The 19,487-nt window shown below is 45.8% G+C and overlaps 1 protein-coding gene across 1 annotated transcript in view; it reads left to right on the forward strand.

The window, feature by feature from the left end:
* The window catches only part of VWA8 (von Willebrand factor A domain containing 8), a 1,423,713-nt gene that overhangs the window by 700,661 nt on the left and 703,565 nt on the right, over nucleotides 1-19,487 (forward strand). The gene's annotated exons all lie outside the window — the stretch shown is intronic.

Consider the following 19,487-nt stretch of genomic DNA (forward strand, 5'->3'; position numbering starts at 1 on the left):
GACGAAGTGAAAAACGAAAAAGCCCCACAAAGGGAGGAAGTAGAAAGCTGCAAGAGTAATCTGAAGGGGCAGGGAGTGGCTTTATATGGTTTGAAGAGGCCCGAGATGGCTTCAGGATTACGCCATCTCAGTATTCCCTGTTCACACATTTAATTGCAGCAGCCACCTGTTTAAAAGGAGGGCTTTGAGCACCGGCACCTTTTTATTTACAAATTAAGCACTGAGTAGAATAGTAATATGCACATTCTTTTCATTTTAGGATTAGTTGTTTTATGTTTGTGCTCTAGAGATTTTGTGCATTTGCTCTAGTGTTTTGAGTAGGGATGGATTAATTGAACTGGATTAGTAAAGGAAGGATGTGAGATGTTATTGGGAGTGGTGAACCAGCACCTGTTGTCTGAAAGGTTTGGGATGAGTCAGTGTGTAGGAAAAGGGAGACGTGGATTTTAACACACACACACACACATATATGTATATATATATATATGTATATATATTTATATACACACACGTATATACAAATACGTAGACATATATGTATATATACCCACATACTCACACATGTATGAATGCCCATTATACATAGTGATATCTCTATACAAAGCACATCTCTCTCTCTCTCGCTGTACACCCACAAGCATATGCATGCAGTGTATAAAAATACACACATTTTTATACACAAACTTTTAATCAATATCTTAATATGTTGTTATTTCCGTATAGAAAGCATACAACCATATACATGTGTGCAGGTACCAACTTATCATATTTACACACCACGTGTATATGTAGTGTTATACAAATAAGTATAAACACATCTACATGTACATATGTTATCTACATATCTTTCATGTTTTGCCATATTCATATGAATTTTTTTCATGTATATATAATTCTTATATCCTTGTGCAATGCAATATACTCGTGCACATAGACACGTGTACATAGTCATATTTACATATCACACATGCATGTCCATTTAATGCATAAAATGCATGTATTGTCCTATATGCTTTTAATGTATTCACATGTATGCACACATATATATATATATGTGCATGTGTGTGCATATGTACCAAAAACCAAAGGTTAAAGGGATTTTATAGTTAGGAAATAACACATTAAAAAAACCTTAGAAACCTTAGAAATTCATGAAAAAAACCAAGATTACAGGGACGTTGTAGTTAGGTTCACAGTTTACACACACAAAACTATAGAAATGCTATACTTATCTCAAGAAACTATAACTGGTGCCCAAGATAACTGTACCTCGCACCCAGCCATCTTATCAATAATTGTACTGCAAATGTTGCAGTGAATTTATCAATGAAGTCCTGCAAGATGTCATGACTGATGTAATATGTGGGTCAAGTAGCAGGGCATGGCGAAGGCTTGAGTTATAGTTATCTTAGGCCAGTGCCTGCAGCCAACCCCCTCCATGCAGCCCACCCCACACTGGCATGCACGACAGCGGGTTGGCCGCAGGGCCTGGCCTCCGGCTTGGCTCTACTGCCAACATCTGACATGCAGCCAACCTCACACTACGCACTGCCTTTAGCAGTGCACGGCGATGGGTTGGCTGCAGGGCCAACCCACCACCTTTGTCCATGCACAGGGAGTGAGTGGTTGTGTCAGTGGCTGTAGGGGTGAGTGACTGGGTTTGTGTGGCTGTGTGGGTGTCTGAGTGGGTGTGCAAGTGCCCTTGTGGGTCTGTGAGTGGGTAGGTGAGTGATTTTGTGGGTCTGAGAGTGGGTGTGTGAGTATGTGTGTGGGTGTGCATGTGTGAGTGGTTGTGTGAGTATGTAAGTGGTGGTGTGAACCGCTGAATTGGTGTGTGAGTGGCTGTGTGGGTCTGAGTTTCTGGAAGAGGGTCTGGTAGTGTTTTAGTGGCTCTGTGAGTGGGTGTGTCAGTGTGTGAAAGGATGGGTGTGTGAGTGGCCGTGTGGGCTTGAGAGTGGGTGTGCTGGTGGTTTTATGGGTCTGTGAGTGTGTGAGTGTGTAAATGTGTGTGTGAATAGGTGTGGGAGTGGCTGTGTGGGTCTGTGAGTGGGGGTGAGATTGGTTTTGTGAGTTTGTCAGTGTGTGTGTGTGTGTGTGTGTGTGCGCATGTGTGTGAGAATGAGTATGTGAGTTGGTGCCTGTGTGAATGGGTGTGTGAGTGGCTGTGAGAGCGACTGTGTGGGTCTGTGAGTGGGTGTGGTAGTGGTTTTGTGGGTCTGTCAGTAGTTTGTGTGAATGGGTGTGTGAGGGAGTGTGTGTGTGGGTCTGTGAGTGGATGTATTTTTTTTTTTTTTTTGATTGGACTCCGGATCCAGGGATACTCGCATGCTCCAAAAAACATTTTTGGGAAATTTCTTGCCCATGAGGAGTCCCTCAGAGACCACTCCACCAGTCTAATGGGGTCAGGGTACCTCTATCCTGACCCCATCTATCACATTTAAGTGTTATTTTACCCCCTGGATCCGAGTCCTGATACACAAAATGGTGACTGCAACAGGTTGCAGCCTCAAATCACGGCATTGCTGTTGGTGTATGGATCCATAGTGGTGAATCTGCGTCTCTAGATATACGTAAGTATTTTTTCTTTAATAACATCAAAACTACTGAACAGCTTTACACCAAATTACAAAAAGAGATATTTCTGGACCAAGAGCTATCTTTCTGCCAAATTTGGTGTAATTCAGTTCAGCATTCCGGGCTGTATTCTTGTTTGGAATAGGTATGGGAAATTGCATAGGGAAAACGTGTATTGGGACCTCCCCTTTTTCCCGGCCCCCGCTTGACCAGTCACCCCAAAACTTTCCAAAAAGCAACTGAATTGAGTAGTACACTAGTTTTGAAAATGTTGCCAAGAGTTGTCAAATGGCGTCAAAATTATTAGCAAAAACAAAAAATGCTTTTCCTATGGAAACTATGTCCTAACTATAACTACCTACTACCGACTGCCAGTTGGTAAATACTTTTTATATATATATATATATATATATATATATATATATATATATATATAAATATAAATATATATATATATATATATGGAAACTCGAACTCCGCAGTGCGCAGTGTGTTGAAAAACACGATTTAATCGATTTTCATGCTCTAAACAGGCATCCTACTGACCTACCCAATGCGTTTTGACGTACAATGCCTTGTTAACAAGGTGTTGTGTGCAGGGGCCAGGGTGTCCGTATAGACCTCCTCTTTATATTTCATTGTGGCCCTGGGGAAGTGGTGGTTCCCAGGGGCCCAGTAGGGTGGGGTCTGTGTGCCCCCTCCCCAAGCAATTGTTAATATGTAATCCCGGGGGGGGGGGATGGGTGACATCCACGCGGCCCCTCTCATATTTCAATAATGCAGTCCAGGGGAGGTAATGTTCCCCCTCTTTATATTTCATTGTTGCCCTTGGGATGTGGCGGCCCCCGGGGCTGGGGGAGTCCACACAGCTCCCATAGCAGTTAATATGTAGCCCTGGGGAAGGCCTTGGGGGGTTTCAACCATGTGGTCTCCAGGGCATGGGGAGGGTCTGCGTGTCCCCCCCCAATTCATTTTTTGTCTCTTGCCCTGGTGAGCATGCGCTCTCTTTTTCTTTTAAATTCACCACAAAATTCAGGACTATTAGTGAAATTTGTTGTGAATGTTTAAAAAAATGATTTTTTGCCCTTGGAGAGTCCCAGGGGGACCACTGGATCGAGGCTAGGGGGGTAGGGTAAACATACATTGCCCCCTTTTCTTTTTTGTTTGTTTGTTTGTTTTAGAGAACCGGCTGAAGCCAAGTCTCAAAATAGCTGCCAACACTTCATGGTTGAAGTGTTGGCAGCCAGTCAGATCTCTGCACGAGATCTGGAGGATTTGCAAAGTGGTTGCGCCTCTAGACATACAAAATTGTTTTTCTGTTAATATCTCCAAAACTACTGAATGGATTTACACCAAATACAAAAAAGGGCATTTTCTGGACCAAGAGCTACCTTTCTGCCAAATGTGGTGTAATTCCGTCCAGCAGTACAGGCTGCAGTCAGGTCTAAAATCCCTGTGGGAATTAATATAGGAAAAACCTTTAATTGACACCCCCCCTTTTTCTCTGCCCCGTCTTGACGTATCACCCTGAAACTTCCTATGCACACCAAGACCCAAATTGACACTTCTTTTGGCAAATTTTGTGAAGAATAGTCAAATGGTGCCAAAGATATAGGCAAGTCAAAAAACGCTTTTTCTGGAGAAACTAGGTCCGAACTATAACTATCTACTAGTGACCGCCAGTAGGTAATATACATATATAAAACTGTATACATGTAAATACAGATACATTCCTATACAAAGCCTAAACCCTCACAGCAACATTTATCCATAAATATACATACATTGCCATATGCATAATGTTTTTTTTAAATATAAACCTAGATGCATATACTTACACCCCTTTGTGTGTGTGTACACACACACACACACACACACACACACACACACAGGTGTTTACTCATATATACATACACAGCTTGACAGAGGAACTTCTGCCCATTTGCAACGAGTGGCAGACCTTCAAGGCACAGCAGATATTGGCTTGTGGCTCTACTTGCAGGAGTAGGCTGCCAGCAGTGTTATACATTATTATAAACTTGACTATCCTACAGAGAAGAACTTTGCAATACCAAAAAATAATATTAAGATCTCTGTGCAAAAACTTGAACAATATTTGGGTGTATAATCCACAATAATGAACAAAGTTTTAGTCAGCAACAACAAAGAATTAACGTCCAGATAAATAACTTATTGTCCGTATTATTCAAGTCAAGCTGTTTATCATACCAGTCCATAACATCTATCTCTACAACATGATCAGAAATGTATGCCACACACACTGCATTAATATACACATAGTTTAGCTGTGTGAGGTGGCAAATGACTTTACGTAATAATTTAAAAAAATATTTAGTACAGGGATTGTTAGAAATCGGGTATTTGGTTGGCAGTCAGGTTACCCCCTGTCCAAGCAAGGACCCTCACTCTAGTCAGGGTAAGTCACCCACAATCCAAATTATCCTGTGCCTACCCTCTGGTAGCTTGGCATTGAGCAGTCAGGTTTAACTTAGAAGGCAATGTGTAAAGTATTTGTGGAATCAATCATACAATAACACAATATAGCACCACAAAAATACACCACACAGTGTTTAGAAAAATATATAATATTTATCTAGATATTTGGAGGTCAAAACGATCAAAGATGCAATAAGTAAATGTAGAGCTATCACTAAAAAGTGATATAAAGTGTCTTAAGTCTTTTAAAATCAAACAAAGTCTCTTTCAAGCACAAAGTACCTGGTTCGAGTGAAAAATCTCCGCAAAGGGTCACAGAGGAGGAGAAGCGTGGAAACAAAGGGGTGTGCGTCGATTTCTCGGGTGCACGCGGTGATGTGTCGTTTAGTTTCCATGCAGGGATGGCTGTGCGTCGATTTCCGGTGCTCGGTCGTGGATCCTCTTTGGGTTGTGGGGTTTTCTGACGCCCTGGGGTCTGTGCGTGGAATCCTGGGCATGCGGAGCCAAGTCACAAGCGCTGCGTCGTTCCGGTGGGCCGTGCGTCAAACTTCCAGTCACAACGCAGGCGCCGCGTTGATCTTCTCCGTGCAAAGTCGTGCTGCGTCGTTCCGGTTCGGCGTGTGGTGAATTTCTCACCGCAGGGCAGGCTGTGCATCAAGTTTAGCAAGCTGTGCGTCGACTTTTCGCCGCACAATGAGTCTGGTTGCAAGAGAGAAGTCTTTTTGGTCCTGAGACTTCAGGGAACAGAAGCCAAGCTCTATCCAAGCCCTTGGAGAGCACTTCTTCACCACAGCCAGAGAGCAGCAAGGCAGCAGTCCTTCACAGAAAGCAGTCAGGTGAGTCCTTTGGGCAGCCAGGCAGTTCTTCTTGGCAGGTTGAAGGTTCTGGTTCCAGTTATCTTCTCCAGGCAGTGTCTGAGTAGGAAGGGGCAGAGGCCCTGTTTATATACCCAAATGTGCCTTTGAAGTGGGGGAGACTTCAAAGAGTGGCTTAGAATTGCACCAGGTCCCCTTTCAGTTCAGTCCTGTCTGCCAGGGTCCCAGTAGGGGGTGTGGCAGTCCTTTGTGTGAGAGCAGGCCCTCCACCCTCCCAGCCCAGGAAGACCCATTCAAAATGCAGATGTATGCAAGTGAGGCTGAGTGCCCTGCGTTTGGGGTGTGTCTGAGTGAATGCACAAGGAGCTGTCAAATAAACCCAGCCAGATGTGGATTGTAAGGCACAGAAAGATTTAAGTGCAGAGAAATGCTTACTTTCTAAAAGTGGCATTTCTAAAATAGTAATATTAAATCCAGCTTCACCAGTCAGCAGGATTTTATATCACCATTCTGGCCATACTAAATATGACCTTCCTACTCCTTTTGGATCAGCAGCTACCACTCAAACAATGTATGAGGGCAGCCCCAGAGTTAGCCTAAGAATGCCTCACAGCAGTGTAAAAACGAATTTGGGAGTTTTACGCTACCAGGACATGTAAACTACATAGGTACATGTCCTGCCTTTTGCCTACACAGCACCCTGCCCTTTGGGTTACCTAGGGCATACCTTAGGGGTGTCTATTATGTAGAAAAAGGGGAGTTTTAGGCTTGGCAAGTACTTTTAAATGCCAAGTCGAATTGGGGGTTAAACTGCACACACAGGCCTTGCAATGGCAGGCCTGAGACAAGGTCAAGGGGCTACTTAAGTGGGTGGCACAATCAGTGCTACAGGCCCACTCGTAGCATTTAATCTACAGGCCCTAGGCACATATAGTGCACAGTACTAGGGACTTATAAGTAAATTAAATAGTCCAATTGGGTGTTATTCAATGTTACCACGTTTAAAGTGACAGAGCATATTCACTTTAGCACTTGTTAGCAGTGGTATAGTGCGCATAGTCTCAAAACCAGCAAAAACAGTGTCCAAAAAGTGGAGGGAGGCAGGCAAAAAGTTAGGGGTGACCACCCTAAGGCTGTCAGGTCTAACAGGGTTGCTTTATTGCAGTCTACTCAGTTTGTAGAACTATATGGTCTTTAGGCCTCTTATCATATGCAGTAGGAGATGGAGGATGTATGCTGTGCAGACACTCAACGCAAACTTCAGCGGTGGCTTAAAGAGGGTCAGCGATAGGCTTGTCTTGTTTGTATGGTCCCGATTAATTCTTAACGGTGTTTGTATGGGGGAGTCTCTGTGAATTCACGGTTCTTTGAAGAGGCACACCCACAGATCTGTTTTGAAAACTGTCCCCCTTGTTGGGCTGTCTTCAGAATGCTAACTTGCCCTGAATATTTGATAACAATTTAGATTTATCCTAGATTCAAACTTTAGATCAGACTAGAAGCCATGAAAACATAAATCACTGTAAGAAGCATACAAAACCAGATGGCAGATGGTTGGCTGTGTCTGAAATGGAATATTCCTGATGTATACTGGCACAGAACTGGCAAATATGGTGAGAATCCTTGAAGCACTGTTAAATAACAAACCACAAACCATCCCTTTTCCACCAAACAAAGTCAGTAGTTTATGTAGTGTTAGAATGCTACCATGGGCTACTAAAAAGGTTCAAAAAGCAGTGGCGATCATACAAGCTAAGTACTTAAAATGTGTGTCCTACCTCTGGCAGTCATAGAAGTCTGGAATCATGCCAAGCTATAGAAGATCTTGGGAAGAACACGTTTTGTATGTGTTTTCCTCTGATTAGGCCTGATTCACAAAAGCCCTAGGAGTAAAAAGTCAGAAATGTACTTCCGTCACCTTATGCCCTACGTTAGAAGTATATGAGCAACTTTTTGGAATTTAGAAGTATACCTAGATACCTTCATGAAGTCATGACATTCTAAGGTATTTATTAATATTTAAACGTGTAATGATTTAGACATGCAGAAATGTACCTTGTAAACATGTTTGCGCGTGAAAGTTACATTTCTGCATGCGTGTGAAATGCAACACAAAAATGAATTTGCCCATACAAGCATTTTTTGTTCCCTAAGTGCAAAAAGACACATTCACCCCCATTCAATATGGGTATTTTCACTTCCTATTTCCAATCTGAAAATACTCTTATCCTTGCCATTGACGGGGGTACATTTGCAAACATTTTCAGTGTAGGAAAAGTACTTGCAAATGATTGGTGTGCAATTGTTTTGCCAGTCTTTGCTGCTCAGGCCTTCCTGAAATGCCTTAAAAGCAAATTTGCCTACACAATGAAACCATACTGGTTGCATTTCTGCCGTAGTAAATCCCATGTACAAGGGTAAAATCACCCCTTAACTGATCCCTGTGAGTGAGCAATGGAATTGTGCTCTAGTGAATTACATAATTTGTCACATAAGGTGAGCTTAGATGTGCAAAAACCTTTTTTCCAGGCCGTCTTGATTTGCGAAAGATTCAAAAGCATGAAAAGAGAGGTACAACAGCCTCTTTTGTTTAAAAAGTACATTTCTCACGGCTAGTTATATATATTGACATTATTATTAAATACATTTACTCCCCACTCCAATACTTATTTGCCCTTCTTCCCAAATTCCAACCTGTTACTCCTGAAAAACTCACAAATAGTTCCTTAGTAGACTCGAGCAGATACACGTACGGTCTGCGAAACAGCAACATAAAATTATTAAATCATAAAGGACACAGTTAAATGGGTACACTTAGCACTACAATGCCAAAGTTCAGACAATGAACATTACTGAACTTGTGAGAGTAGAGGGCTAAGGAGCGGATTTTGCAGTTCCTTGAAACAAAGGTGTGAACATTGGACGAAACTGCAGCAGAATATGAAAGGGGAGACATCTCAACCTAGTACCTTGAATAGTCACACGTCCCATTCCACTTCTGGCATCTGCATATTGGTACCATTTCTGTTTTTAAGTCTTTATATGGCCCGCTAGACCAATGCTTTAAAAAAAATAATGCAATGTATACATGCATAGTTGGGTTTGCATACCCATATACCCGTATACTGATTCCTGTGTTTAGTCCAAAAGCATATCTCCTTTCTCCTCAGAAAGGCCTTCCTTTCACAAAACCCTTTTATGTCTATCAATCATCCTGTTGCTTTACAAAAAAGAGATCAACAATTGTGCTCTTGGAGGCTAAAGTTTCTAATTTCATTATTAGTTTTGTTGTAAGAGTTTTAACCGTATTTGAAGTTCAAGGCATGCCTAGGTATTAGGCCCACCTTTCCATGACATTCATTGCCTTACGCTTATCAACTTCCATTTTGGACAAGCGCATGCAAGGATCAAAAGTTTTCAAGTCTCTTGGTGAAACGTTGCACTCTTTGTGGACTTGAAATACAGAATAAATGAACCAGACGTCCCACAACAGATGATGAAGTGGTGTCATGAGTCCTCTTGCAGCTTTAGCTCTGGGACTGAGGAAGACGGAGTAGATTATCAGTCAGCTCTGTTGGTGGCCTCACTTAAAATTATCCGTTCAGCAGTATGTCCACCAGTTCTCTGCATGTGAACAAGCAATAGCCTCTCACGGCACAACCCCTTACTGGATTTCTATGGCCCTTACCTATTCCTATTCAGCCATGGAACATATCATCACTGGATTTCATTGTGGAACTACGTCACTAAAAATGAATATAGTCACATTGCTGGTTGGGGTAGACCATTTCACAAAAATGGGTCAGGTCATATCACTGAAAATCTTACCTACAGTTGTGGAATTAGCAGGATTCTTTCTAGTGTGCATCTTTCGTTTTCATGGACTGCCAGACACAATTATTACCAGCAGAGGCTTGCAGTTCTACAGCTTCATTCTGGAAAGAACCTACAATACGTGTAGTGCCTCAAGTATTTTACGTACACCAGATACCATCTTCAGATAGATGGTGAGACAAAATGCCTGAATCAATCCATTGAACAGTACTTGGGATGTTTTCTCATGAAGCAACTTAATGTTTGGAGTAGATGGATTTGTATCACTGTGTTTACCTACAATCATTCCCTGTATGCCTTTCAGGGAAGATGTCCTTTCTGTTATGGGTACCATCCTCACATGTGGCCAGCCAGACTAACAATTTCATCAGTCCCTTCAGTCATCTGTCTTCTGGAACACATCCAGACTGTCCAAGGGACTGTTTATCAACATTGTAAGGAAATGCCTCCTTGGCATGGTTACCCCCTGACTTTTTGCCTTTGCTGATGCTAAGTTATGATTTGAAAGTGTGCTGGGACCCTGCTAACCAGGCCCCAGCACCAGTGTTCCTTCCCTAAACTGTACCTTTGTCTCCACAATTGGCACAACCCTGGCACTCAGGTAAGTCCTTTGTAACTGGTACCCCTGGTACCAAGGGCCCTGATGCCAGGGAAGGTTTCTAAGGGCTGCAGCATGTCTTATGCCACCCTAGAGACCCCTCACTCAGCACATGCACACTGCTTCACAGTTTGTGTGTGCTGGTGGGGAGAAAATGACTAAGTCGACATGGCCTTCCCCTCAGAGTGCCATGCCAACCTCACAATGCCTGTGGCATAGGTAAGTCACCCCTCTAGCAGGCCTCACAGCCCTAAGGCAGGGTGCACTATACCAAAGGTGAGGGCATAAGTGCATGACCACTATGCCCCTAGTGTCTAAGCCAAACCTTAGACATTGTAAGTGCAGGGTAGCCATAAGAGTGTATGTTCTGGGAGTCTGTCAAACACGAACTCCACAGCACCATAATGGCTACACTGAAAACTGGGAAGTTTGGTATCAAACTTCTCAGCACAATAAATGCACACTGATGCCAGTGTGCAATTTATTGTAAAATACACCCAGAGGGCATCTTAGAGATGCCCCCTGAAAACATACCAGACTTCCAGTGTAAGCTGACTAGTTTCTGCCAGCCTGCCCCACACCAGACATGTTGCTGGCCACATGGGGAGAGTGCCTTTGTCACTCTGGCCAGGAACAAAGTCTGTACTGGGTGGAGGTGCTTCTCACCTCCCCCTGCAGGAACTGTAACACCTGGCAGTGAGCCTCGAAAGCTCACCCCCTTTGTTACAGCGCCACAGGGCATCCCAGCTAGTGGAGATGCCCGCCCCTCTGGCCACTGCCCCCACTTTTGGCGGCAAGGATGGAGGAGATAATTAGAAAAACAAGGAGGAGTCACCCACCAGTTAGGACAGCCCCTAAGGTGTCCTGAGCTGAGGTGACTCTTACTTTTAGAAATCCTCCGTCTTGTGGATGGAAGATTCCCCCAATAGGATTAGGGATGTGCCCCCCTCCCCTTAGGGAGGAGGCACAAAGAGGGTGTAGCCACCCTCAAGGACAGTAGCCATTGGCTACTGCCCTCCCAGACCTAAACACACCCCTAAATTCAATATTTAGGGGCCCCAGAACCTAGGAAACTAGATTCCTGTAACCTTAACAAGAAGAAGGCCTGCTGACCTGAAGTCCTGCAGTGAAGACAGAGACGACAACTGCTTTGGCCCCAGCCCTACCGGCCTGTCTCCCATCTTCGAAGAAAACTGCCACAGCAACGCATCCAACAGGGACCAGCGACCTCTGAAGCCTCAGAGGACTCCCCTGCAACCAAGGACCAAGAAACTCCAGTGAACAGCGGCCCTGTTCAACAATCTGCAACTTTCTTGCAACAAAGAAACAACTCTAAAGACTTCACGTTTCCTGCAGGAAGCGTGAGACTTTCCACTCTGCACCCGACGCCCCCAGCTCGACCTGCGGAAAACCAACACTACAGGGAGGACTCCCCGGCGACTGCCAACCCGTGAGTAGCCAGAGACGACCCCCCTGAGCCTCCACAGCGACGCCTGCAGAGGAAATCCAGAAGCTCCCCCTGACCGCGACTGCCTGTAACAAGGGACCCGACGCCTGGAACCAACACTGCACCCGCAGCCCCCAGGACCTGAAGAAACCGAACTCCAGTGCAGGAGCGACCCCCAGGTGACCCTCTGCCTAGCCCAGGTGGTGGCTACCCCGATGAGCCCCCCCCCCTGTGCCTGCCTACATCGTTGAAGAGACCCCCGGGTCTCCCCATTGCTTTCAATAAAAAACTCCTCGCCTGTTTGCACGCTGCACCCGGCCACCCCTGTGCCGCTGAGGGTGTACTTTCTGTGCCTGCTTGTGTCCCCCCGGTGCCCTACAAAACCCCCCTGGTCTGCCCCCCGAGGACGCGGGTACTTACCTGCTGGCAGACTGGAACCGTGGCACCCCTGTTCTCCATTGAAGCCTATGTGTTTTGGTCACCTCTTTGACCTCTGCACCTGACCGGCCCTGAGCTGCTGGTGTGGTAACTTTGGGGTTGCCTTGAAACCCCAACGGTGGGCTACCTTGGACCCAACTTTGAACCCTGTTGTGTTCTACTTACCTGTGAACTTAACAATTACTTACCTTCCCTAGAAACTGTTGATTTTTGTAGTGTCCACTTTTAAAATAGCTTATTGCCATTTGTTGCCAAAACTGTACATGCTATTGTGATTATTCAAAGTTCCTAAAGTACCTAAGTGAAATACCTTTCATTTTAAGTATTACTTGTAAATCCTGAACCTGTGGTTCTTAAAATAAACTAAGAAAATATATTTTCTATATAAAAAACCTATTGGCCTGGAGTAAGTCTTTGAGTGTGTGTTCCTCATTTATTGCCTGTGTCTGTATAACAAATGCTTAACACTACCCTCTGATAAGCCTACTGCTCGACCACACTACCACAAAATAGAGTATTAGAATTATCTCTTTTTGCCACTATCTTACCTTTAAGGGGAACCCTTGGACTCTGTGCACACTATTTCTTACTTTGAAATAGTATATACAGAGCCAACTTCCTACATTGGTGGATCAGCGGTGTGGTACAAGACTTTGCATTTGCTGGACTACTCAGCCAATACCTGATCACACGACTAAATTCCAAAAATTGTCATTAGAAACAGATTTTTGAAATTTGAGCTATTTTTCTAAATTTTTAAAAGTCCTGCTAGGGCCGTGTGTTAGTCCCTGTTAGCATTTCTTTTAGAGTTTAAAAAGTTTTGTAAAAGTTTGGATTACGTTCTAGAGATAGTTTTAGATTCTTAAAAAGTATCCCAACCTTTGGAGAAATAATGTCTAGTACAGATGAGATGGTGGTTGAGCTCAACCTCACCCCTTACCTGCATCTTAGGATGTCAGAGTTAAGGACTCTTTGTAAAATCAAAAAAGATAAAAACTGGATCAAACCCTACCAAAGTACAGTTCCAGGAGCTTTTGGCAGAGTTTGCTAGAGACAACCCATCTGAAGACAACCTTACAGAGGGCGAAACTAGTGACCTGGAGGAGAATTTCCCCCCTCCTGTCCTAGTTAGGGAGGCCAGGGTTTCTCAAACCCTGACTCCACAAGTGATAGTCAGAGATGCTGCTTCTCCCACAGGGGAGTCCAACAGCTCTGGAAGCATTGAGGGCAGCCTCAATGAAGATGACCTCCTGTTAGCCAGGATGGCCAAAAGATTGGCTTTGGAGAGACAGCTCCTAGCCATAGAAAGGGAAAGATAAGAGATGGGCTTAGCTCCCATCAATGGTGGCTGTAACTTAAATAGGGTCAGAGAAACTACTGACATGATAAAAATCCCCAAAGGGATTGTAACAAAATATGAAGATGGTGATGATATCACCAAGTGGTTCACAGATTTTGAGAGGGCTTGTGCAACCAGAAAAGTAAACAAATCTCACTGGGGTGCTCTCCTTTGGGAAATGGCCACTGGAAAGTGTAGGGATAGACTCCTCACGCTCTCTGGAAAAGATGCAGAATCCTGTGACCTCATGAAGGCTACCCTGATTGAGGGCTTTGGATTCTCAACTGAGGAGTACAGGATTAGGTTCAGCTGGGCTCAAAAACCCTCGAGCCAGACCTGGGTTGATTTTGTTGACTTCTCAGTCAAAACACTGGATGGTTGGATTAATGGCAGTGGTGTAAATGATTATGAAGGGGTGTATAATTTGTTTATGAAGGAACACCTTTTAAGTAATTGTTTCAGTGATAAACTGCATCAGCATCTGGTAGACCTAGGTCCAATTTCTCCCCAAGAATTGGGAAAGAAGGCAGACCATTGGGTCAAGACTAGGGTGACCAAGACTTCCACAGGGGGTGACCAAAAGAAAGGGGTCACAAAGACTCCCCAGGGTAAGAGTGTTGAGACATCCAAGGGAAAAAGTAAAGAATCTTCTACAGGGCCCCAAAAACCTGCTCAGGAGGGAGGGTCCTAAGCCTCTTCAGAAACCTCATTTGGGTACAAGGGTAAAATCTTTGATCCCAAAAAGGCCTGGTGTCGTAGCTGTAATCAGCAGGGACACCAAACTGGAGACAAGGCCTGTCCCAAGAAAGGTTCCACTTCTACTACTACTCCAGTTAGCACTGGAATAGCCAGTCTCCAGGTGGGATCAACAGTGTGCCCAGAGCAAATCAGGGTCCACACTGAAGCTACATTAGTCTCTGAGGGTGGGGTGGACCTAGCCACACTAGCTGTCTGGCCTCCTAACATGAAAAAATACAGGCAGCAGCTCTTTATTAATGGGACTCGTTTAGAAGCCCTGAGGGATACAGGTGCCAGTGTCACAATGGTGACAGACAAACTGGTTTCCCAAGGACGATACCTGACTGGACAGACTTATCCAGTCACCAACGCTGACAATCAGACTAAAGTACATCCCATGGCTATGGTAACTTTAGAATGGGGAGAGGTCACTGGCCTGAAACAGGTGGTAGTCTCTTCTGCTATACCAGTTGAATGTCTGCTTGGAAATGATCTGGAGTCCTCAGCATGGGCTGAGGTAGAACTCAAAACCCATGCAGCCATGCTGGGTATCCCTGAACTGGTGTGTGTCAAGACAAGGGCACAGTACAAGGCTTAGGGTGAGAAAGAGGTGTTTGAGTCTGGAATAATGGCCCAACCCTCCAAGAGAAAAGGAAAGAAGACTGGGGAACCAGCTTCAGCACAGAAAAAGAAAAATAACCTCTCTTCTCAGGAAGAAGTTATATCCCCTGAGGGAACTGAGCCTATAGAGTTGGAACCTTATCAGGTTGAGCTCTTGGGCCCAGGGGGACCCACACGGGAACAACTGTGCAAGGGCCAAGAAACATGTCCCTTTCTTGAAGGCCTTAGGCAGCAAGCTGCTGAGGAAACAAAAGGAAATGTCAGTGGAACCCACAGGGTCTATTGGGAAGATGGACTCCTTTACACTGAGGCAAGAGATCCAAAACCTGGTGCCACTAGGAGAGTGGTAGTGCCTCAGGAGTTTAGGGAGTTCATTCTAACCTTAGCCCATGACATTCCACTTGCTGGGCATTTGGGACAAACCAAGACCTGGGAGAGGTTAGTCAACCATTTCTATTGGCCCAACATGTCCCAGAAAGTAAAGGAGTTTTGTGCCTCCTGTGCCACCTGTCAAGCCAGTGGTAAGAAAGGTGGCCACCCAAAGGCCCCCCTCATTCCACTTCCAATGGTGGGGGTCCCCTTTGAAAGAGTGGGAGTGGATATAGTGGGTCAACTTGAACCTTCCACAGCCTCAGGGAATCAGTATATCCTAGTAGTAGTGGATCATGCTACTAGGTACCCTGAAGCAATTCCCCTTAGGTCCACTACTGCCCCTGCAGTAGCCAAAGCACTCATTGGTATCTTTACTAGAGTGGGATTTCCTAAGGAGGTGGTTTCTGACAGAGGTACCAACTTCATGTCAGCTTACCTAAAACACATGTGGAATGAGTGTGGGGTGACTTACAAATTCACCGCACCATACCATCCACAAACCAATGGTCATGTTGAGAGGTTCAACAAGACATTGAAGGGCATGATCATGGGGCTCCCTGAAAAGCTCAAAAGGAGATGGGATGTCCTCTTGCCATGTCTGCTTTTCGCCTACAGAGAGGTGCCTCAGAAGGGAGTAGGGTTTTCCCCCTTTGAACTTCTGTTTGGCCATCCTGTTAGGGGGCCACTAAGTCTTGTGAAAGAAGGCTGGGAGAGACCTCTTCGTGAGCCTAAGCAAGATATAGTGGACTATGTACCCGGCCTACATTCAAGGATGGCAGAGTACATGGAAAAGGCAAGCAAAAACCTTGAGGCCAGCCAACAACTCCAGAAGATGTGTTATGACCAAAAGGCTGTTATGGTTGAGTTTCAGCCAGGGCAGAAAGTCTGGGTTCTGGAGCCTGTGGCTCCCAGGGCACTTCAGGACAAATGGAGTGGCCCTTACCCAGTACTAGAGAAGAAGAGTGAGGTCACCTACCTGGTGGACCTAGGCACTAGCAGGACCCCCAAGAGAGTGATCCATGTTAATCACCTGAAACTCTTCCATGACAGGGCAGATGTGAACCTGTTGATGGTTACAGATGAGGACCAGGAAACTGAGAGTGAACCTTTCCCTGATCTCGTCTCCTCTGCCCCTAAAGATGTCTCAGTAGATGGAGTGGTCTACTCAGACACCCTCTCTGGTCAAGAGCAAGCTGACTGCAGGCAAGTCCTCCAACAGTTTGCTGAGCTTTTTTCCCTAACCCCTGGTCAGACACACCTGTGTACCAATGATGTGGACACAGGGGACAGCATGCCTGTCAAAAACACAATTTTTAGACAGTCTGATCAAGTTAAGGAAAGCATCAAAGTGGAAGTCCACAAGATGCTGGAGTTGGGAGCAATTGAGCACTCTGACAGCCCCTGGGCTAGCCCAGTGGTCTTAGTCCCCAAACCTCACACAAAAGATGGCAAGAGAGAGATGAGGTTCTGTGTGGACTACAGAGGGCTTAATTCTGTCACCAAGACAGATGCCCATCCCATTCCAAGAGCAGATGAGTTAATAGACAAATTGGGTGCTGCCAAATACTTAAGTACCTTTGACTTGACAGCAGGGTACTGGTAAATAAGAATGGCACCAGGAGCAAAAGAGAAAACAGCATTCTCTACACCTGATGGGCACTACCAGTTTACTGTGATGCCCTTTGGCTTAAAGAATGCCCCTGCCACCTTCCAAAGGTTGATGAATCAAGTCCTTGCTGGCTTGAAGTCCTTTAGTGCAGCTTATCTTGATGATATTGCTGTCTTTAGCTCCAACTGGCAGGATCACCTGGTCCACCCAAAGAAGGTTTTGCAGGCCCTGCAAGCAGCAGGCCTCTCGATCAAGGCATCTAAATGTCAGATAGGGCAGGGTACTGTGGTTTACTTGGGACACCTTGTAGTTGGAGGCCAAGTTCAGCCACTCCAACCCAAGATCCAGACTATTCTGGACTGGGTAGCTCCAAAAACCCAGACTCAAGACAGGGCATTCCTTGACTTGACTGGATACAATGGGAGGTTTGTGAAGGGATATGGATCCACAGTGACACCCCTCACAGAACTTAACTCCAAGAAAATGCCTAAGAAGGTAAACTGGACTGTAGAGTGCCAACAGGCCTTTGACACCCTGAAACAAGCTATGTGCACAACACCAGTTCTTAAATCTCCAGATTACTCTACGCAGTTCATTGTGCAGACAGATGCCTCTGAACATGGGATAGGAGCAGTCCTGTCCCAAACATATGATGATGGCCTTGACCAGCCTGTTGCTTTCATTAGCAGGAGGTTACTCCCCACGGAGCAGCGTTAGAGTGCCATTGAGAAGGAGGCCTTTGCTGTGGTCTGGTCCCTGAAGAAGACCATACCTCTTTGGTACTCACTTTGTAGTTCAGACTGACCACAGACCTCTCAGCTGGCTCATGCAAATGAAAGGAGAAAACCCTAAACTGTTGAGGTGGTCCATATCCCTACAGGGAATGGACTTTATAGTGGAACACAGACCTGAGACTGCCCATGCCAATGCAGATGGCCTTTCCAGGTTCTTCCACTTAGAAAAGTAAGACTCTCTTGGGAAAGGTTAGTCTTATCCTCTTTCATTTGGGGGGAGGGGGTGGGGAAATGCCTGCTTGGCATGGTTACCTCCTGACTTTTTGCCTTTTCCTAATGCTAAGTTATGATTTGAAAGTATGCTGGGACCCTGCTAACCAGGCCCCAGCACCAGTGTTCTTTCCCTAAACTATACCTTTGTCTCCACAATTGGCACAACCCTGGCACTCAGGTAAGTCCCTTGTAACTGGTACTCCTGGTACCAAGGGCCCTGATGCCAGGGAAGGTTTCTAAGAGCTGCAGCATGTCTTATGCCACCCTAGGGACCCCTCACTCAGCACATGCACACTGCCATGCCAACCTCACACTGCCTGTGGCATAGGTATGTCACCCCTCTAACAGGCCTTACAGCCCTAAGGCAGGGTTCACTGTACCACAGGTGAGGGCATAAGTGCATGAGCCTATGCCCCTACAGTGTCTAAGCCAAACCTTAGACATTGTAAGTGCAGGGTAGCCATAAGAGTACATGGTCTGGGAGTCTGTCAAACACGAACTCCACAGCACCATAATGGCTACACTGAAAACTGGGATGTTTGGTATCAAACTTCTCAGCACAATAAATGCACACAGATGCCAGTGTGCAATTTATTGTAAAATACACCCAGAGGGCATCTTAGAGATGCCCCTGAAAACATACCCGACTTCCATGCTAAGCTGACTAGTTTCTGCCAGCCTGCCACACACCAGACATGTTGCTGGCCACATGGGGAGAGTGCCTTTGTCACTCTGTGGCCAAGAACAAAGCCTGTACTGGGTGGAGGTGCTTCTCACCTCCCCCTGCAGGAACTGTAACACCTGGTGGTGAGCCTCAAAGGCTCACCCCCTTTGTTACAGCACCTCAGGGCATCCCAGCTAGTGGAGATGCCTGCCCCTCTGGCCACTGCCCCCACTTTTGGCGGCAAGGCTGGAGGAGATAATTAGAAAAACAAGGATGAGTCACCCACCAGTCAGGACAGCCCCCAAGGTGCCCTGAGCTGAGGTGACTCTTACTTTTAGAAATCCTCCATCTTGTGGATGGAGGATTCCCCCAATAGGACTAGGGATGTGCCCCCCTCCCCTCAGAGAGGAGGCACAAAGAGGGTGTAGCCACCCTCAAGGACAGTAGCCATTGGCTACTGCCCTCCCAGACCTAAACACACCCCTAAATTCAGTATTTAGGGGGCCCCCAGAACCTAGGAAACTAGAGTCCTGCAACCTTAACAAGAAGAAGGACTGCTGACCTGAAGCCCTGCAGTGAAGACGGAGACGACAACTGCTTTGGCCCCAGCCCTACCGGCCTGTCTCCCAACTTCGTAGAAAACTGCAACAGCGATGCATCCAACAGGGACCAGCGAACTCTGAAGCCTCAGAGGACTGCCCTGCAACCAAGGACCAAGAAACTCCTGTGAACAGCGGCCCTGTTCAACAATCTGCAACTTTCTTGCAACAAAGAAACAACTCTAAGGACTTCACGTTTCCCGCCGGATGCGTGAGACTTTCCACTCTGCACGCGACGCCCCCGGCTCGACCTGCGGAAAACCAATACTACAGGGAGGACTCCCCGACGACCGGAACCCGTGAGTAGCCAGAGACAACCCCCCTGAGCCCCCACAGCGACGCCTGCAGAGGATATCCAGAGGCTCCCCCTGACCG

The sequence above is a fragment of the Pleurodeles waltl genome, chromosome 8 (assembly GCF_031143425.1).
Source record: "Pleurodeles waltl isolate 20211129_DDA chromosome 8, aPleWal1.hap1.20221129, whole genome shotgun sequence".
NCBI classification, from domain to species: Eukaryota; Metazoa; Chordata; class Amphibia; order Caudata; family Salamandridae; genus Pleurodeles; species Pleurodeles waltl.